This window comes from Pseudochaenichthys georgianus, unplaced genomic scaffold (assembly GCF_902827115.2).
Source record: "Pseudochaenichthys georgianus unplaced genomic scaffold, fPseGeo1.2 scaffold_822_arrow_ctg1, whole genome shotgun sequence".
Taxonomy (NCBI): Eukaryota; Metazoa; Chordata; class Actinopteri; order Perciformes; family Channichthyidae; genus Pseudochaenichthys; species Pseudochaenichthys georgianus.
In genome coordinates, this window is record NW_027263370.1 from 12,143 (window position 1) to 34,425 (window position 22,283).

Sequence of the window (22,283 nt, forward strand, 5' to 3'; positions counted from 1 at the left end):
TAGACATTCCAAGCTCCTGGATATTCAATACTAATAACTGATAGTCAAAGATGAAACACTTCTCTCTGTTCAAATGAGAACGCGATGACTTATTTATTCATTCGGGACGTTTCCTGCGGTGAAGACTGAAAACAAGATGCACGTCTTAATGGACTCTCTCTGTGTGATAAATGCTGTGTGTTCAAACGGCAGATGTGAGCTGGAGAGTACTTCAGGTACAAATGAAGAAGTGTGGAGAAAAGCAGCGCCAATCCACGTTTTGTTCAATTCTCAAGGATTTCCGTCAAAGGCTGGAGACGTTTTGTTCGTGTTCCTCAAAGGTGAAAATATGGGAATGTTGAGTTGAAATGTTCGTAGGCAGGGTCCAAAATCAGCAGGCGGCATCTGTTGCGTCAAGCTTTGGTTCAACTGTGACTTTAACAGCAGAATATCATCATTTCATCACAAGAACATCAGAGCACAACAAAATGGCACAGAAACTGTTTATTCCAGAAAAAAGGGTCGTATTTCTTTATATTTCAGCGATTAAGCCCCAAAATGCTGATTTTGAGCCGCAATCCTACCCTAATATTTAACATCAGCCCTTTCTTCTGCAGGCTTCATACATGCGAGCGTGGAAAGTGACATGAACTATATTTACTGCACAAACTGTTATATTGTATGCATGTTGTTGTACAGAATCTGTAATATCTATTCTATATTTTCTAAAATAGTACATGTTAATGTTCTTATTAGTATTTCCCAGGGTTTCTATTCGTATCTCTGAACTCGTGTGCATGCTCAGTTTGAGACCGTGGGGTCAGACGTGATGCTCTGATGATGAAGTGCCTGATTTCCACTACGATGACGAGATGATCCACATTTTGCATGAAGCTTTTCTCCTCGTTGCTCTCTGTGAATGCTGCTGTACGACTGCATGCATGACGTGTGCATACAGGATGTAAAGACCTGGACCGGGACTGAGGTCCAAGTGGAACAAGACTCAGGTTCAGATCCACAACAGGACAGCAGGGAGTCAAAACTAGACCAAGACAAGACCAAGACAAAAACTAGACAGTATATGAGAAAAGCTGTTATAATGACTTGAGCCCCTTAAGTTTACTTAGCTTTCTGTAGCTGAACAAATAAGTATTTACAAAATAAAGGTCCAGAGACGAGTCTGAAACACAGAGTCTGAAACACCGACAGAGACGAGTCTGAAACACAGACGGAGACGAGTCTGAAACACAGAGTCTGAAACACCGACAGAGACGAGTCTGAAACACAGACGGAGACGAGTCTGAAACACAGAGTCTGAAACACCGACAGAGACGAGTCTGAAACAGAGACAGAGACGAGTCTGAAACACCGACAGAGACGAGTCTGAAACAGAGACAGAGACGAGTCTGAAACAGAGACAGAGACGAGTCTGAAACACCGACAGAGACGAGTCTGAAACAGAGACAGAGACGAGTCTGAAACAGAGACAGAGACGAGTCTGAAACAGAGACAGAGACGAGTCTGAAACAGAGACAGAGACGAGTCTGAAAGACAGACAGAGACGAGTCTGAAACACCGACAGAGACGAGTCTGAAACACAGACGGAGACGAGTCTGAAACAGACACAGAGACGAGTCTGAAACACCGACAGAGACGAGTCTGAAACACCGACAGAGACGAGTCTGAAACACCGACAGAGACGAGTCTGAAACAGAGACAGAGACGAGTCTGAAACACCGACAGAGACGAGTCTGAAACACCGACAGAGACGAGTCTGAAACAGAGACAGAGACGAGTCTGAAACAGAGACAGAGACGAGTCTGAAACAGAGACAGAGACGAGTCTGAAACAGAGACAGAGACGAGTCTGAAACACCGACGGAGACGAGTCTGAAACACCGACAGAGACGAGTCTGAAACACCGACGGAGACGAGTCTGAAACACCGACAGAGACGAGTCTGAAACACCGACAGAGACGAGTCTGAAACAGAGACAGAGACGAGTCTGAAACACCGACGGAGACGAGTCTGAAACAGAGACAGAGACGAGTCTGAAACACCGACAGAGACGAGTCTGAAACAGAGACAGAGACGAGTCTGAAACACCGACAGAGACGAGTCTGAAACACCGACAGAGACGAGTCTGAAACACCGACAGAGACGAGTCTGAAAGACAGACAGAGACGAGTCTGAAACACCGACAGAGACGAGTCTGAAACACCGACGGAGACGAGTCTGAAACACCGACAGAGACGAGTCTGAAACAGAGACAGAGACGAGTCTGAAACAGAGACAGAGACGAGTCTGAAACAGAGACGGAGACGAGTCTGAAAGACAGACGGAGACGAGTCTGAAACACCGACGGAGACGAGTCTGAAACACCGACGGAGACGAGTCTGAAACACCGACGGAGACGAGTCTGAAACACCGACGGAGACGAGTCTGAAACACCGACGGAGACGAGTCTGAAACACCGACGGAGACGAGTCTGAAACACCGACGGAGACGAGTCTGAAACACCGACAGAGACGAGTCTGAAACACCGACAGAGACGAGTCTGAAACAGAGACAGAGACGAGTCTGAAACACCGACAGAGACGAGTCTGAAACACCGACGGAGACGAGTCTGAAACAGAGACAGAGACGAGTCTGAAACACCGACAGAGACGAGTCTGAAACACCGACGGAGACGAGTCTGAAACAGAGACAGAGACGAGTCTGAAACACCGACGGAGACGAGTCTGAAACAGAGACAGAGACGAGTCTGAAACACAGACTCTTCAGTCCGGGTCCGGTCTGCATGTTGAGACCCTGCAGCTCCAGAAAGCACTTTTTGTACCAAGTTTTGTCGTTGCCAATAAAACCCAGAAGATTCCCCGCTGAGGGAACGTCTGTCCGCCATCTGTCTCCTTTTCTGACTCCTTGTGCCTGTCTCCTTGTTTCTGTCTCCTTTTTCCTGTCTCCTTGTTTCTGTCTCCTTGTGTCTGTCTCCTTGTTTCTGTCTCTCCTTGTTTCTGTCTCCTTGTTTCTGTCTCCTTTTTCCTGTCTCCTCGTTTCTGTCTCCTTGTTTCTGTCTCCATGTTTCTGTCTCTCCTTGTTTCTGTCTCCTTGTTTCTGTCTCCTTGTTTATGTCTCCTTGTTCCTGTCTCCTTGTTTATGTCTCCTTGTGTCTGTCTCCTTGTTCCTGTCTCTTTGTTTATGTCTCATTGTTCCTGTCTCCTTGTTTCTGTCTCCTTGTGTCTGTCTCCTTGTTTCTGTCTCTCATTGTTTCTGTCTCCTCGTTTCTGTCTCCTTTTTCCTGTCTCCTTTTTTCTGTCTCCTTGTTTGTCTTAATTCTGAGAATGAGGCTTTATGTTAAGCAACAACAACAAACCCACGGCAGCTCGTCCTCCTCAGATTTGCTGGTAGAGATTTCCAGATTAAGGAAAGTGTTTTGTGTTTTCGGCCGCAGTTTAATCTTCGGCAGCAGATGCTTTGGTTTTAAGACTTAGCCTCCGAACACTGATGATGATGATGCTCTGCTTCTGTACATTTTATTAGCTGTTAGATATTATATCTGTTCCTGACTTTAATTATGTGGCGTTGGATCACTCAAATCTACTATTTCCCTCAAGTAATAAAAAGTGAAGCCAAACAATATGATCTCGTTCTGTATCCCCATACTCGCGCCATACAGATAACGAGCATCAAAAAGGTATTTCCTAAAAGTCTTTAAAATGTCTTAAAAAATAACTATACATTTAATAGATTATATTTCCAGACCCAGTGTTGGACGGTGTGTTAAACATCATTTCAGCATTTTAAGTAAATGAGAAAAAATAGGTTTTAAATTCAGGTTTTTTCAATTAATGAAGTAATCTGCATTTTGTTTGGGTCTCGAAGTCTCAGGATAAGGATCCGTTAGAAGGACTTCAGTGTTTAGAGTAAATAAACAACACCTAAACTTTTGAAAGAACATCCTCCAGACCCCACACCCGCTCCAGAGACCACATCACCCCGTCCTCCAGACCCCACACCCGCTCCAGAGACCACATCACCCCGTCCTCCAGACCCCACACCGCTCCAGAGACCAGCTCACCCCGTCCTCCAGACCCCACACCCGCTCCAGAGACCACATCACCCCGTCCTCCAGACCCCACACCGCTCCAGAGACCACATCACCCCGTCCTCCAGACCCCACACCCGCTCCAGAGACCAGCTCACCCCGTCCTCCAGACCATGGGCGTAGGAAGCATCCTGAATGTGGGGGGGGGGATCCCCCCCATGAAATAAAAAATAGATGTCCTGTATTCTGGTGCATTTTATCAGGTGGTTTGATACTTTTCTGTGGCTACACTAGCATGAGGAAAATGATGGGTGCATTTTGTAATTTCGGACAGAAAGGAAACATATTTGATTATTAATTCAGAGCCGTCTTTGAATGAATCAAAAGCAGTTTAAATGCCAATTTTTTGTACATTTATATACAACAATAAATATTTGTGAGTGCTGAAGAGAATTAAATTAACATATTATAGCAGGAAGTTTAATACAGGGTAATTTTTGGTATATTCATTTTAATGTCTCCTGATATATAAGAAGTGTGTTTTTATATATTCATGTGTGTACTTAATTACTTTGTATTTAATAGTAGCAGTTTATATGAACAAAAAGCTGGAGAGATGAGAAGTGAAAACTTCCCTGTCAGGAGAAAGGGACAGAGAGGAAATACCCTGATATAGACAGATGCTAGAGGCAGCAGCGAGAAGGGTGTGTGTGTTGCAGTAAGCCACGGTCTGTGTAATAACTGCTCAATTATACTGGTGCTTGTGTTTTTATTGATTTCTTTCTGTTTCATTCTTTCATGTTGTGAGTACTAAATTGCCACAACTTTGTGCCGTAGTTGGCTTAAATGTGTTTAAATTACTTATGTGAAATAAGGAGCAGGTTGGCATGACAGGAGACTGGGGATGTGGGGAGAGGACACATTCTTATCTAAACACAGAATGCCAAGTAGCTAGAACATACATGTCTAAAATATATGTGTGTGTTTAATTACTTTGTATCAATAATAATAGGGAGATGGAAATATGAGGAGTAAAACCATTATTGAGAGTAAGATGTGAGCAGGAGAATGCCCTTATTTGAAGATAGCTCAGATCTCTGAAATGAGTGTGCGCTCTCTGTATATGTTATGAAGGGTCTGTGCAGGACACCCAATGTGTCGGTGTTACCTTAAATGGTAAAAGAAGGAAAATGAGTGTGTGTGACACAACCTAAGGGAAAATGAGTGTGCGTGACACAACCTAAGAAAAAACGAGTGTGCGTGACACAACCTAAGGGAAAATGAGGGTGCGTGACACAACCTAAGGGAAAATGAGGGTGCGTGACACAACCTAAGGGAAAATGAGGGTGCGTGACACAACCTAAGGAAGAATGAGTGTGCGTTCTCTATCGAAGCTGATATTCTACTATTTTACTGCTTGAGAGCAGAGGTAATGTTTTCCTCGTTATTATTGATATTAAAGTAGTATATGTATTGTTTGTATTAGTCAACTATAACAAAAGTATGTGAAACTGTGTACATTGAACTAAGGGGAGGGGGGCCACAGAGAGGGAAGTCTCTGCAAAATGTGTGGGTGTGTGAAAGTACACCCAATGCGTCTGTTTTACCTTAAATGGTAAAAGACTCTTGTTTTTGCGGGTCCTCTGCCGGCACGCGCTGATTCGCTGCGACACAGCATCTTTTGCATCTCCCAATGAGATGACCGGAAAAGATGACCAGCTGACCCAACCCCTCCTGTTTTATTCTTGTATGTAAGACTGTTCGGCCTTGGGTTCGCTCTCTTTCCTGCTGCCGTCAAGATGATAAGTTCTCCCGGCATTAGGACCAGAGCAGGGGGAGGCCTGACCCCTTTGAGAAGTGTATTGTATTATTACCTCCAAGATGGTGGAATGAGCTCCCATTGACATCAGGACAGCAGAAAGCTTACACACCTTCCGGCGCAGACTGAAAACTCATCTCTTTCGACTCCACCTCGAGCGATAGAACTACTAACAAAGCACTTATATACTAACAAAGGGCTGGCTTACCTAAAGCCAGGTGAGTAGCACTTGAAATATTTAGCTCTATGAAGCCTGATGTATTTTATGATTCTGTTTTCTTCAAGGTTGTGTCTTCCTGGTCGAACGCACTTACTGTAAGTCGCTTTGGATAAAAGTGTCAGCTAAATGCAATGTAATGTAATTACCGTTTATTATTAAAACAGATTATTGTTTAACCCTCGTCCTGGTTGTTTGGAGTTTTCCTTCTTTTAAAGCAAACTCATATAGGATCGGCGCGGAGCAGAGATATCTACTCCAACAGTGAGAGATATTGTTGTGGAGAGTCATTTATATATAATTCGCAAAATACATTTGTGAATCCTTCTGTGAGCATTTATTAACATTGAGACTGATCTGACTCCAGACGGATGTTAAGTTCACCTAGGAAGGGTATCATTGACTTACATGTTGCTTTTCTGTCTATGTTGGTCATATGATGCCCCTTGACTGAAATGCTTCCTGTTCAATATCCCCACTGATTTCCTCAACACTCTGGGATGAGAGTCCACATCACAACTTACTCTAAACTTAATAAATAGTTAACTGAATACTGGGATGGAAATGGCCTATAAGCATTCAGTAAAACATAAACACACACAAAAAGCTTCTGAATGATAAGAAGTATAATTAAAACATGATGCACATTACCGTTTTGAGAGAGAGTACCAAAGTTAAAGAACTCAGAAAATAATCTCTTATCGAACTGAGGCAGTAAAACACACTGACTGCGTCTCTACAGGACATCATGGTGTTTACATGAGCACAGAGACATCGGTTATTCATGTTCCCTGTTCACATGATAAATACAACCTGGCTTTTGTCATCTAAACTATTCAGTACTTGTATCTCTATCATGACATAAAGACGAAACTCCTCTCCAGAAGTGAGACGCCGCCGCCGCCATCACTGCTAACTGATGAACTGCTACCAGCTGATGACTTACTTTCCTCTTCTTTGAAGTGTTCTTATGTCCATGTTGTCTGGGGGGAGAAAACATATCAAACCAAGAGATCGTCAGCTTTGATTTTCACTGTATTAACCATTTCCTGAACACTTGGTGTGTGTGCCTTACCTCCGCTACCGGCATCGCTTCATACAACAGGTCTGAGCTGTCCAACTACGACAACCCTCCTTGAACATGCCGCGCTATGTGAGAATCTGCCTTGGTGCAAAGCAGCAGTGAAAACATGGAACGGAGTTTCATTGATTTGGGCATTCTCTCAATCAGCAAGAGGAATGGATTTGATAGTGAAGCTCTGACACAGCGCTCTACAGAGAGCGGAGAGGGGAGAGACCGATTCACGAACTTTCCGCATGGTAAAAGTGGGGGGGTCTAAACTAATCATTTGAAAAAGTGGGGGGGGACTTGTCCCACCCTCATATAATGGCTGCGACGCCCATGCTCCAGACCCCACATCCGCTCCATAGACAACACATCCTCACTCCCAGGTCGGCCTATGTTGACGTTATGTCAAGTCCCCTGCCGGCTTTTTCCAACGCAAGGGGGGGGGCCTTAGCGTCCATTTTCAACGCAAGGGGGGGGGCCTTAGCGTCCATTTTCAACGCAAGGGGGGGGGCCTTAGCGTCCATTTTCAGCTTTCCGGGATGTCCATGTGCTTCTATGGACGCTCATGGAAGCACGGCATTCGTTTGTGTCAACTGCCCTTAAAGGCAATGAAGACACTACACTACCCAGAATCCCCAGCTATCGTTTGGACTACACCATGTGCTCTGTTTGACAAACCCCGTGATAGTCCTCAAGCTCTGTGATTGGAGAGTGTGCTCCGAGGGTTACCGAGCCTCGAACAGCACTTGAAATGGGATGGAACCACGGCAGACTGTTCAAAACTGGATTTGAACGGGTCCACCGCGTCCCCCCCTCCCCCCACCCCGTCCCCAGAACTACACATGCTGGCTATTCTGTTTCGCAACATGTTCTCTATGGCACGTCTCTACTGGGAGTTGTAGTTTTAAAAGACGTTTTCGTATTTCCCATAATAAGAAGTTGCCAGTATTAAACTGTGTACATCCCTGGAGGTTTAGGGGACAGGAAACACTCACATTTAAAACATATAATTAATAAATGGGTGAAAATTGCTGGTGCCCAATATGGGCAGTATTAATATATATACCCACATGCCAGCTAAGGTCAGAAGAGCTTTATTTAACAGCTGGACTTATGTTTGTGACCCCTCCTGTTGTTAATTGATAACATTACATTACATTACATTAATTGATAAGCCTGAAACATGCACTTGTCAAGGTTCAGAGGCACATTGTGCAAATATGGCAGCAGCCATCGATCAGCTTAAGATAAGATATACTTTATTGATCCCAAGTTGGAACATTTGCGTTACATCAGCATGTGTAACAGTTAAATCTGCAGTGGTGTTTATTTGAAAATCATTTAGTATAATCACATAAATTCTGTGTTTTATATTCAACAATTCTGTGTTCTTTATTTATTGATTGTTCAATACCTGACAAGGCCGGAGATGAAATATCTGCATACATCTTATAAGAGTATAATACATTATGTATAATATCAGTTAAAATAAGTGCTTCAACGTAGTTAACATTGCTGGAGGTATGCACACATATTGATAGATGTCTTGTAATGCACTATTGAGGAACCTGCGACCCAAGTTTTTCATTCAGTGCAGAACTACACCACAGTTGTGTAGGCCTATATGATATGTCAATAAACCTTAGAACATCATGAAATCTTGAACGGGATGTGCAAAGTAGTCATTATATACAGTCTTTAATTAACTATTAGTAGAGAATAACGAGTAATGAATATACTTTATAGGGATCCTATTAATATCTAATAATAAAAATAATGAAATTCAATAACATGCTTTAACCACCAGGTGTCTCTTTATATCATCTGTGCACCTTTATGGTGTAAATACAGCCTATCTACCAATTGGATCAAATATAAAAGTGAGCCGAATTAGTGTTGATACGGCAAGGAGACGCATTGTGTGAAAAGAAATGTAAGATGTTGTTTAATGGCTGATATATTTATGATCCACGTCACGTTTTCAGTTCCTCATGTTTGTCTTCTCATCAGGGCTCTATAAATACAGAACTACGGCAGATATGTAATATGTAATGCAGCCGAACCGTGTATTACAATGCCGTTATGTGATGACTTTCAAAGAGAAAAGCAAGCACACTCGGAATAAGGTATTATTTTATTTTTTTAAAATGTTTTCGGTCTGTTTCCGGTATTTGTTAATGACGATGTGCTGTGAGATGTGAGACTGGAATTGCACAGGGGGAAATAACGTATCTTTAGATGCGGATTTTGTTAAACTAATATGTTTGCGCTGTGGACCAACACTATACATTGACGGGGAAGTGGGTAGCAATAAAGATAACACCATTAAACAGTTACACAACATAACAGAAATAATATCGATAGCAGCGTCCCTAGCAACCACCTTGGTAACAATGAAAACGTTGGACGCAATTTCCTGAAGTAATCTTCGTAATAACTAGCAAACTAAAGATCATGTACATCCACTGCACACATAATCTGAAATAACAACTCATATTTCTCGCATCAAATGACATCAAAACGCATTTTAATGGCCAAACTAACTTTAAAATAGGCATTTTACACCCAGAATAAAACGAAGTTCGGCCATGTTTTCTTTTTCTGCAGGGAGAAATGATAGCTGGGGATTCTGGGTAGTGTAGTGTCTTCTGCCATCCTTTACTCCGAAAAAAGATTTGTTTCTCCGAATCGAAGGGGGAAAATACAAAAGCATTGCACACAATTTAAACCAATCAATGTTGTGTAATTAACAAGGATAATCTGGTGTTTTTTAGTCGATGAGTAGTGCAGATATCACTGTGACATCAATCGACAGTAAGAGGAGTACTTACTTCCGGGTGTACAATTCTCCGCTATCCAATGGGAATGGACGCTCACATTGCCTTTAAGGGCAGTCGACACAAACGAATGCCGTGCTTCCATGAGCGTCCATAGAAGCACATGGACATCCCGGAAAGCTGAAAATGGACGCTAAGGCCCCCCCCCTTGCGTTGAAAATGGACGCTAAGGCCCCCCCCCTCGCGTTGAAAATGGACGCTAAGGCCCCCCCCCTTGCGTTGAAAATGGACGCTAAGGCCCCCCCCCTTGCGTTGAAAATGGACGCTAAGGCCCCCCCCCCCTTGCGTTGAAAATGGACGCTAAGGCCCCCCCCCCTTGCGTTGAAAATGGACGCTAAGGCCCCCCCCCCTTGCGTTGAAAATGGACGCTAAGGCCCCCCCCCTTGCGTTGGAAAAAGCCGGCAGGGGACTTGACATAACGTCAACATAGGCCGACCTGGGAGTGAGGATGTGTTGCCATAGACCACCTCACCCCGTCCTTCAGACCCCCCACCCGCTCCAGAGACCACGTCACCCCGTCCTCCAGATCCCACCCGCTCCAGAGACCACGTCACCCCGTCCTCCAGACCCCACACCCGCTCCAGAGACCACGTCACCCCGTCCTCCAGATCCCACCCGCTCCAGAGACCACGTCACCCCGTCCTCCAGACCCCACCCGCTCCAGAGACCACGTCACCCCGTCCTCCAGACCCCACACCCGCTCCAGAGACCACGTCACCCCGTCCTCCAGACCCCACACCCGCTCCAGAGACCACCTCACCCCGTCCTCCAGACCCCCCACCCGCTCCAGAGACCACATCACCCCGTCCTCCAGACCCCACACCCGCCCCAGAGACCACGTCACCCCGTCCTCCAGACCCCCACACCCGCTCCAGAGACCACCTCCACCCCGTCCTCCAGACCCCACACCCGCTCCAGAGACCACCTCACCCCGTCCTCCAGACCCCCCCACCCGCTCCAGAGACCACATCACCCCGTCCTCCAGACCCCACACCCGCCCCAGAGACCACATCACCCCGTCCTCCAGACCCCACACCCGCTCCAGAGACCACATCACCTCACCCTTCCCGCAGCCTTCGCTCATCAGAAGCCAATCTCCTTTCTATCCCCACACGAACCAAGCTCCGAACCTGGGGGGACAGAGCCTTGCCCATCACTGCCCCCACCCTCTGGGGGGACAGAGCCTTGCCCGTCGCTGCCCCCACCCTCTGGGGGGACAGAGCCTTGCCCGTCGCTGCCCCCACCCTCTGGGGGGACAGAGCCTTGCCCGTCGCTGCCCCCACCCTCTGGAACTCTCTTCCACAACACATCAGAGACTGCACCGACCCCCCCCCACCTTCAACACACTGACCAAAACTCACCTCTTCAGACTGCAGGCTTTTAATGTGTGAGTTATGTTGTGTTGCTGTTTTAATATTTTGTTTCATTTCTATTACATCTCGTTTTATGACCACCGTAAGGCGTCTTTGAGCACCTGAAAAGCGCTTGGAAATGAAATGTATTATTAATATTATTATTTTTATTATTATATTAAGCGCTTTGAGCATCATGAAAAGCGCTATATAAATGTAATTGTAATATTGTATTTGTATTTACTTGCACTATTTGATCTGTTTGATTGTGTTGCACGGTTGGAGGAGCGTAGATGTAATTGTCATAACTACGCTGTAGCTATTTACAAATGACTGGAATCCTTGAATGTTGAATCAGATGTCCTCAAACAAAACAAACAAAACAGACAAAACAAACAAACAAACAACCATGTTTTGTTTGTTTTGTTCTTCCTCCTCCGAAGAGACGCGGGATGAGATCTGGAGCGTCATCATTGTGCTTACTCAGTCTCCTAGCAACAGGAAACATCTGCCTCCGAGAGGACCAATCAGGACGCACGCAAAGAGAGGTGTGTGCGTGTGTGTGTGTGTGTGTGTGTGTGTGTGCGTGTGTGTGCGCGCGCGTGTGTGTGTGTGTGTGAGCGGGATATGTTAGGAGGCGTCTCACCCCTTCAGGAGCTCTGGAGCGGAAGTGTCTGCAGGGACCGAGAAAGCGACTGATTGCAGGCCGGTAAAGAGCGTCTGCGAGTCGGCGTCAGAACGGTGGATTCGTCGCCGAAGAGCGGAGCATTTGACCGGAGAACGAGAGGCTTTAAAACTCGGATGAACTGACCTGCTGCTGGGCTGAGTCATAGGTAAGAAGCTCGGATGTCTGGTGGATTTAATGGAGGTGCACTTTGCATTTCAAACAGCAGCTACTCTCTTGTTGAAACTGCGCATTGGACGAGTTTATCTTTCAAACGTGGATGAAGAAAGAAGGAAATCACAGAAAACAGGAGACTAGGTCAGAAGAAAGTGAGATTTAGAAGTGAGATCAAATGAAAATAACATGCAAACTGAAAAAAAACTCAATATATGTGCATAATTCTCCATACTAATATATTTTAAAACGATATTTGTCCTCCATTAAAAGGAATACATCATTTTTACGCTTCAAGTAAATCTCAGGACTGCAAATGAGATATTTTGCAGATAAACTGAGAGTGAGAGTTGTTCTATTGGTTAATAAAAGTGTCTTTATAATCATAATAATGTAATATATAACGGATTATTGTTGCACTTGTCAAAACAGGGCTAAAAAGTGCTATTTTGATTAAAGTAGGTGATAAAGGAAAAGTACGTTAAATGAACATGTTTGGTTTTAATTCAGCTGTTTTACCTGTAGAGTATCTGAGTGTCACACACACACACACACACACACACACACTTCCCACGCATCCCTCTCGCATCATTCTACAGCAGTCGGTTGTTAAACTGAGTCACTGCCGCTTCAGGGAAAGCTGGCGAGAACGAAAAAGCTTCCCACTCTGTGTTTATGATCATTTATGGCATTTTAAATAACACACACGCACGCACGCACGCACACACACACACACACACACACACACACACACACACACACACACACACACACACACACACACACACACACACACACACACACACACACACACACACACACTGCCCTCTTATCTCTCCTCCTCCTCTTTCTTGAATCTCACTGAGCTGCAAGGAACACATTTCTTTGTTCAAAGACTGCTTGCTAAAGGATGAAGGATAAAGGATGAAGGATGAAGGATAAAGGATGAAGGATGAAGGATACAGGCTAACCCAGGATGGAGTGGTGCTGACAGAGTGTTTTAAGGTGGAAATCCTCAAAATTAATTGCAGATATATTGACATTAATAAGACATTTAATATCACATTTCATACAAAAAATGAACGTTCATATTATTTTATTCATTTTTGACTCATTTACATTTTAGTTTTCACGTCATTACATTTGATCGATTTTTGTTTCCTTCTGGTTTTGAAGGCGGCCTTTCTTCTTCTTCTGACAATGGGTTTTTTGTTTCATGTTTCTTCAAATGTATCCTTTGATAAAGGCTTTACACCAAAAACACGTCAACATTATCGTCAGGCTGTTTGGAATATAAAGCGTGTTTCAAGTACGACAGCACCGGTTAAAAGGCTATCAAGGCGTTCAAATGGGCGTGATAGATATCGATGAGTAACGACGTAGTAGATTGTATTATTGGTTTTCACGATTGATCCCAAAAAGAAGGACTAAAAGATAATGTTTGCACATCCAGTGTGAAGAAAGGGGATTTAAAATCCAAACATGGAGGTTTAACCCTTCGATGCCCGAGTGACTGGACCCTCTTCCAGAAGTGGGTCAAAAAGGACCCGTGTTAGAATAATATGACAATGATAATATTAAGACAAATCACTATTCTGGTTCACACTACAAATATTTAATTTTTAATTGTTCACTATATATAATTTTAGCCATTTTTTTTACATTTTGAAAAAAAGACGACATTTTTGACCCACTTGTGCGCTTGGGGTAGAAATACAAAAAATACAATTTCTTAAAATGTAAACAATTTAAATTTAAAATATGAATGGCGTGATATCCAAAACATGTTTTTTGAGGAATAGCTGGAATATGAAATGATAAAAAAAATGTAATTACAAAGATACTTCAAGAAAACCAGCTCACCGGGTCCACAAAGACCCATTATTTATTCCTCCTCCTCCTCCTCCTCCTCCTCCTCCTCCTCCTCCTCCTCCTCCAGGAGATGTGGAGGTATATATCGGTGAAGAGGCAGTGATTGAGCAGCTGAGCCTCACCTGTGGATCTTCAGCAGGTAATCAGAGCTCCTTCCTGTCACCTCGTGGACTCCCAGTGACTCGTGATCATCCAGGCACCACGACTGGTCTCACGGGGACGGAAGCGGGCGGCTTGATGGCCCTACAGCACACGTGCATGTGATATCGTGTCCGTGCAGCAAGCGGCTTTTGACATATTATCACGCCAAAGTTAAAATAGCGTACATTTGAGCACTAGTGGCATATTTTACACATCCGACCGACACAGATCAACCGTCATCTGTAATGCTCTGAGCTCAGGTCTGGTCTCCAGCCAATGTTCCTGCAGCTAAAGGCTCCAAGAACCACAACCACACGTTTAACGACTCGAGCTGTAACTCTAAAGCAGGGGTGTCAAACTCAATTTCATCACAGGCCACATTCGCATTTTGGTTGCACTCAAAGGGCCGGGTGTAACTTTAAGACTATATAAAATACATATATAAATATTTAATATATTTAAAATAATGTATTGTATTACATTATTGCCTCTGCATTGGATTATTATCGGATAGGGTAATAACTTCATAATTAACTACGTCTAGAAGCAGAAGTCTAGGGCAAATAATGGCAAGTCTCTTCAGTGCGCATGTCACAAAATGATTTAAAAAGAAAAGCACAATTAAAAAAAAAAGTGACATTTTGAAAAAAGTAAATTCTGAGAAAAAAGGCATATTTGAGATGCATTGTGGGACATGTAGTTTATGGGCAACGTGCTTCTGTAAATCAGAATGTAACCGTATAACAAACATATTATATTATTTGCAAGCTCTTGTGGGGCCACATGAAATGAAGTCGCGGGCCGGATTTGGCCCCCGGGCCTTGAGTTTGACACCCCTGCTCTAAAGTGTGGCTTTGAATAGTCTTTGGGAAGCTGGATTCATGTCAAGAGATTGAATGTTGTAAATATGAAATGCAGTGGCCTCGAATATCCTAATTTTCTCCAACCTGGTTATCGACCTCTGGACGAGGGCTCGGCACATGTTTGCATTGTGTTGTTGGGTAAACAACGGGTTCCCGCTCTGTTCAGATGTCTAATGTCGCTCTCCGTTCCCTCCAGCAGCGCCTTCCCTGTGAGAGAGACAGACCCATTCAACAACGTCGAAAGTTGCTTACTTCAAGAGGAAGTATGCGGAGGAGGAGGATCTACACAGAGGCCTACATGGATATTTTCAAAAAGTATGTCCTTTCACTATTCATGTGTTTCTTAAAACCCGTGACTTGATGTGGTTTCATCCTTGAGCCATCTCAAGGGTTTGTCATCTTTGCATTGAATAGGTTTTCTTTACATTTCTGTGTGTTTTGCCTTTCTCTACTTTAAAGAGTCCTCTCCGGCTGATGTTCAGGTGTATATCAGTATGTAGCGTCTCTACTTTAAAGAGTCCTCTCCTGCTGATGTTCAGGTGTATATCAGTGTGTAGTGTCTCTACTTTAAAGAGTCCTCTCCTGCTGATGTTCAGGTGTATATCAGTATGTAGTGTCTCTACTTTAAAGAGTCCTCTCCTGCTGATGTTCAGGTGTATATCAGTGTGTAGTGTCTCTACTTTAAAGAGTCCTTTCCTGCTGATGTTCAGGTGTATATCAGTATGTAGTGTCTCTACTTTAAAGAGTCCTCTCCTGCTGATGTTCAGGTGTATATCAGTATGTAGTGTCTCTACTTTAAAGAGTCCTCTCCTGCTGATGTTCAGGTGTATATCAGTGTGTAGTGTCTCTACTTTAAAGAGTCCTCTCCTGCTGATGTTCAGGTGTATATCAGTGTGTAGTGTCTCTACTTTAAAGAGTCCTCTCCTGCTGATGTTCAGGTGTATATCAGTGTGTAGTTTCTCTACTTTAAAGAGTCCTCTCCTGCCGATGTTCAGGTGTATATCAGTATGTAGTGTCTCTACTTTAAAGAGTCCTCTCCTGCTGATGTTCAGGTGTATATCAGTATGTAGTGTCTCTACTTTAAAGAGTCCTCTCCTGCTGATGTTCAGGTGTATATCAGTATGTAGTGTCTCTACTTTAAAGAGTCCTCTCCTGCTGATGTTCAGGTGTATATCAGTAGTGTAGTGTCTCTACTTTAAAGAGTCCTCTCCTGCTGATGTTCAGGTGTATATCAGTATGTAGTGTCTCTACTTTAAAGAGTCCTCTCCTGCTGATGTTCAGGTGTATATCAGTATGTAGTGTCTCTACTTTAAAGAGTCCTCTCCTGCTGATGTTCAGGTGTATATCAGTATGTAGTGTCTCTACTTTAAAGAGTCCTCTCCTGCTGATGTTCAGGTGTATATCAGTATGTAGTGTCTCTACTTTAAAGAGTCCTCTCCTGCTGATGTTCAGGTGTATATCAGTATGTAGTGTCTCTACTTTAAAGAGTCCTCTCCTGCTGATGTTCAGGTGTATATCAGTATGTAGTGTCTCTACTTTAAAGAGTCCTCTCCTGCTGATGTTCAGGTGTATATCAGTATGTAGTGTCTCTACTTTAAAGAGTCCTCTCCTGCTGATGTTCAGGTGTATATCAGTATGTAGTGTCTCTACTTTAAAGAGTCCTCTCCTGCTGATGTTCAGGTGTATATCAGTATGTAGTGTCTCTACTTTAAAGAGTCCTCTCCTGCTGATGTTCAGGTGTATATCAGTATGTAGTGTCTCTACTTTAAAGAGTCCTCTCCTGCTGATGTTCAGGTGTATATCAGTATGTAGTGTCTCTACTTTAAAGAGTCCTCTCCTGCTGATGTTCAGGTGTATATCAGTATGTAGTGTCTCTACTTTAAAGAGTCCTCTCCTGCTGATGTTCAGGTGTATATCAGTATGTAGTGTCTCTACTTTAAAGAGTCCTCTCCTGCTGATGTTCAGGTGTATATCAGTATGTAGTGTCTCTACTTTAAAGAGTCCTCTCCTGCTGATGTTCAGGTGTATATCAGTATGTAGTGTCTCTACTTTAAAGAGTCCTCTCCTGCTGATGTTCAGGTGTATATCAGTATGTAGTGTCTCTACTTTAAAGAGTCCTCTCCTGCTGATGTTCAGGTGTATATCAGTATGTAGTGTCTCTACTTTAAAGAGTCCTCTCCTGCTGATGTTCAGGTGTATATCAGTATGTAGTGTCTCTACTTTAAAGAGTCCTCTCCTGCTGATGTTCAGGTGTATATCAGTATGTAGTGTCTCTACTTTAAAGAGTCCTCTCCTGCTGATGTTCAGGTGTATATCAGTATGTAGTGTCTCTACTTTAAAGAGTCCTCTCCTGCTGATGTTCAGGTGTATATCAGTATGTAGTGTCTCTACTTTAAAGAGTCCTCTCCTGCTGATGTTCAGGTGTATATCAGTATGTAGTGTCTCTACTTTAAAGAGTCCTCTCCTGCTGATGTTCAGGTGTATATCAGTATGTAGTGTCTCTACTTTAAAGAGTCCTCTCCTGCTGATGTTCAGGTGTATATCAGTATGTAGTGTCTCTACTTTAAAGAGTCCTCTCCTGCTGATGTTCAGGTGTATATCAGTATGTAGTGTCTCTACTTTAAAGAGTCCTCTCCTGCTGATGTTCAGGTGTATATCAGTATGTAGTGTCTCTACTTTAAAGAGTCCTCTCCTGCTGATGTTCAGGTGTATATCAGTATGTAGTGTCTCTACTTTAAAGAGTCCTCTCCTGCTGATGTTCAGGTGTATATCAGTATGTAGTGTCTCTACTTTAAAGAGTCCTCTCCTGCTGATGTTCAGGTGTATATCAGTATGTAGTGTCTCTACTTTAAAGAGTCCTCTCCTGCTGATGTTCAGGTGTATATCAGTATGTAGTGTCTCTACTTTAAAGAGTCCTCTCCTGCTGATGTTCAGGTGTATATCAGTATGTAGTGTCTCTACTTTAAAGAGTCCTCTCCTGCTGATGTTCAGGTGTATATCAGTATGTAGTGTCTCTACTTTAAAGAGTCCTCTCCTGCTGATGTTCAGGTGTATATCAGTATGTAGTGTCTCTACTTTAAAGAGTCCTCTCCTGCTGATGTTCAGGTGTATATCAGTATGTAGTGTCTCTACTTTAAAGAGTCCTCTCCTGCTGATGTTCAGGTGTATATCAGTATGTAGTGTCTCTACTTTAAAGAGTCCTCTCCTGCTGATGTTCAGGTGTATATCAGTATGTAGTGTCTCTACTTTAAAGAGTCCTCTCCTGCTGATGTTCAGGTGTATATCAGTATGTAGTGTCTCTACTTTAAAGAGTCCTCTCCTGCTGATGTTCAGGTGTATATCAGTATGTAGTGTCTCTACTTTAAAGAGTCCTCTCCTGCTGATGTTCAGGTGTATATCAGTATGTAGTGTCTCTACTTTAAAGAGTCCTCTCCTGCTGATGTTCAGGTGTATATCAGTATGTAGTGTCTCTACTTTAAAGAGTCCTCTCCTGCTGATGTTCAGGTGTATATCAGTATGTAGTGTCTCTACTTTAAAGAGTCCTCTCCTGCTGATGTTCAGGTGTATATCAGTATGTAGTGTCTCTACTTTAAAGAGTCCTCTCCTGCTGATGTTCAGGTGTATATCAGTATGTAGTGTCTCTACTTTAAAGAGTCCTCTCCTGCTGATGTTCAGGTGTATATCAGTATGTAGTGTCTCTACTTTAAAGAGTCCTCTCCTGCTGATGTTCAGGTGTATATCAGTATGTAGTGTCTCTACTTTAAAGAGTCCTCTCCTGCTGATGTTCAGGTGTATATCAGTATGTAGTGTCTCTACTTTAAAGAGTCCTCTCCTGCTGATGTTCAGGTGTATATCAGTATGTAGTGTCTCTACTTTAAAGAGTCCTCTCCTGCTGATGTTCAGGTGTATATCAGTATGTAGTGTCTCTACTTTAAAGAGTCCTCTCCTGCTGATGTTCAGGTGTATATCAGTATGTAGTGTCTCTACTTTAAAGAGTCCTCTCCTGCTGATGTTCAGGTGTATATCAGTATGTAGTGTCTCTACTTTAAAGAGTCCTCTCCTGCTGATGTTCAGGTGTATATCAGTATGTAGTGTCTCTACTTTAAAGAGTCCTCTCCTGCTGATGTTCAGGTGTATATCAGTATGTAGTGTCTCTACTTTAAAGAGTCCTCTCCTGCTGATGTTCAGGTGTATATCAGTATGTAGTGTCTCTACTTTAAAGAGTCCTCTCCTGCTGATGTTCAGGTGTATATCAGTATGTAGTGTCTCTACTTTAAAGAGTCCTCTCCTGCTGATGTTCAGGTGTATATCAGTATGTAGTGTCTCTACTTTAAAGAGTCCTCTCCTGCTGATGTTCAGGTGTATATCAGTATGTAGTGTCTCTACTTTAAAGAGTCCTCTCCTGCTGATGTTCAGGTGTATATCAGTATGTAGTGTCTCTACTTTAAAGAGTCCTCTCCTGCTGATGTTCAGGTGTATATCAGTATGTAGTGTCTCTACTTTAAAGAGTCCTCTCCTGCTGATGTTCAGGTGTATATCAGTATGTAGTGTCTCTACTTTAAAGAGTCCTCTCCTGCTGATGTTCAGGTGTATATCAGTATGTAGTGTCTCTACTTTAAAGAGTCCTCTCCTGCTGATGTTCAGGTGTATATCAGTATGTAGTGTCTCTACTTTAAAGAGTCCTCTCCTGCTGATGTTCAGGTGTATATCAGTATGTAGTGTCTCTACTTTAAAGAGTCCTCTCCTGCTGATGTTCAGGTGTATATCAGTATGTAGTGTCTCTACTTTAAAGAGTCCTCTCCTGCTGATGTTCAGGTGTATATCAGTATGTAGTGTCTCTACTTTAAAGAGTCCTCTCCTGCTGATGTTCAGGTGTATATCAGTATGTAGTGTCTCTACTTTAAAGAGTCCTCTCCTGCTGATGTTCAGGTGTATATCAGTATGTAGTGTCTCTACTTTAAAGAGTCCTCTCCTGCTGATGTTCAGGTGTATATCAGTATGTAGTGTCTCTACTTTAAAGAGTCCTCTCCTGCTGATGTTCAGGTGTATATCAGTATGTAGTGTCTCTACTTTAAAGAGTCCTCTCCTGCTGATGTTCAGGTGTATATCAGTATGTAGTGTCTCTACTTTAAAGAGTCCTCTCCTGCTGATGTTCAGGTGTATATCAGTATGTAGTGTCTCTACTTTAAAGAGTCCTCTCCTGCTGATGTTCAGGTGTATATCAGTATGTAGTGTCTCTACTTTAAAGAGTCCTCTCCTGCTGATGTTCAGGTGTATATCAGTATGTAGTGTCTCTACTTTAAAGAGTCCTCTCCTGCTGATGTTCAGGTGTATATCAGTATGTAGTGTCTCTACTTTAAAGAGTCCTCTCCTGCTGATGTTCAGGTGTATATCAGTATGTAGTGTCTCTACTTTAAAGAGTCCTCTCCTGCTGATGTTCAGGTGTATATCAGTATGTAGTGTCTCTACTTTAAAGAGTCCTCTCCTGCTGATGTTCAGGTGTATATCAGTATGTAGTGTCTCTACTTTAAAGAGTCCTCTCCTGCTGATGTTCAGGTGTATATCAGTATGTAGTGTCTCTACTTTAAAGAGTCCTCTCCTGCTGATGTTCAGGTGTATATCAGTATGTAGTGTCTCTACTTTAAAGAGTCCTCTCCTGCTGATGTTCAGGTGTATATCAGTATGTAGTGTCTCTACTTTAAAGAGTCCTCTCCTGCTGATGGTCAGGTGTATATCAGTATGTAGTGTCTCTACTTTAAAGAGTCCTCTCCTGCTGATGTTCAGGTGTATATCAGTATGTAGTGTCTCTACTTTAAAGAGTCCTCTCCTGCTGATGTTCAGGTGTATATCAGTATGTAGTGTCTCTACTTTAAAGAGTCCTCTCCTGCTGATGTTCAGGTGTATATCAGTATGTAGTGTCTCTACTTTAAAGAGTCCTCTCCTGTTCTTCTCCTGCAGCACTTGATACTGCAGGAGGATCGGAGCTGCATCCTGAAGCTTTCCCTGGAAAAGCTGAGGTTTCTGGAGGATCCTGAAGCCTACCTGAGGCGCTCCGTCCTCATCAACAACCTGCTGAGGAAGATCCACCATGAAGAGGAAGAACTGGAGGAAGAGGAGGAGGAAGAAGAGGAAGAGGTAGAAGAACAGGAGGAGGAAGAAGAAGACGAGGGGGTGATAGGAGAGAGGAGGTTGTTTTACCCGGACAGGAAGAGGGTCAAAGTGCTGGTGATGGATTGCTGCTCTCCAGCGTTTGGTCTGGAGGAGCTTCAGAAGTACAAATTGGTGCCGTTTTACCCGTCGTCCGGATGCCTTTACAGCCTGGGAGCAGGGACCACCCCGAGCCACCAGGTGCTTCTTTACAACCTGGACGACAACGGATGATCCTCCAATCAGAGAGGCCAAAAGTACACATACTTTACTCAAGTAGAAGTACAGATACTCGTATTTAAAGATGGTGAAAGTAGAAGTACTGACTAAACTTCTTTACTCAAGTCAAAGTAAAGAGGCTTTGAAGTGTCCTTCAGTAAAAAGTACCCATAGCAGCTGTTTTAAAGAGTACCTGACCTCCCTTTATATTAATAGAACAATAATGTCATTGTTAGCTAATGAATGTTTCCATGGTGACCAACGGCAACATGACAACGTTTCCATTGGTCCCTCTTCTTTAGAGAAGACCAGGAAGTGATGGATACACGGATCGTGTTCCAACCAATAGGCACGCAGTGACTCTGAAGAATAATGATCACGCACCAACACACATTCAGACTAAAGGAACCAGCTGTTTGGGAAATGAGAGAAGTAGAAAGTACAAGTATTTGGGTTCAACATGAGAGAAGTAGAAAGTACAGGTATTTGAGTTCAACATGTGAGAAGTAGAAAGTACAGGTATTTGGGTTCAACATGTAAGAAGTAGAAAGTACAGGTATTTGAGTTCAACATGAGAGAAGTAGAAAGTACAGGTATTTGGGTTCAACATGTGAGAAGTAGAAAGTACAGGTATTTGAGTTCAACATGTGAGAAGTAGAAAGTACAGGTATTTGGGTTCAACATGTAAGAAGTAGAAAGTACAGGTATTTGAGTTCAACATGTAAGAAGTAGAAAGTACAGGTATTTGGGTTCAACATGTGAGAAGTAGAAAGTACAGGTATTTGAGTTCAACATGTGAGAAGTAGAAAGTACAGGTATTTGGGTTCAACATGTGAGAAGTAGAAAGTACAGGTATTTGGGTTCAACATGTGAGAAGTAGAAAGTA

At 43.2% G+C, this 22,283-nt stretch overlaps 1 long non-coding RNA gene across 1 annotated transcript; it reads left to right on the top strand.

Moving 5' to 3' along the window:
* The first annotated feature begins 11,520 nt into the window (after positions 1-11,520).
* On the top strand, positions 11,521-21,891 carry LOC117444474 (uncharacterized). Its single transcript, XR_004551789.2, has 3 exons — positions 11,521-12,150; positions 15,228-15,346; positions 20,990-21,891. It is a non-coding gene; the product is annotated as an uncharacterized lncRNA (long non-coding RNA).
* Positions 21,892-22,283: the final 392 nt, after the last annotated feature.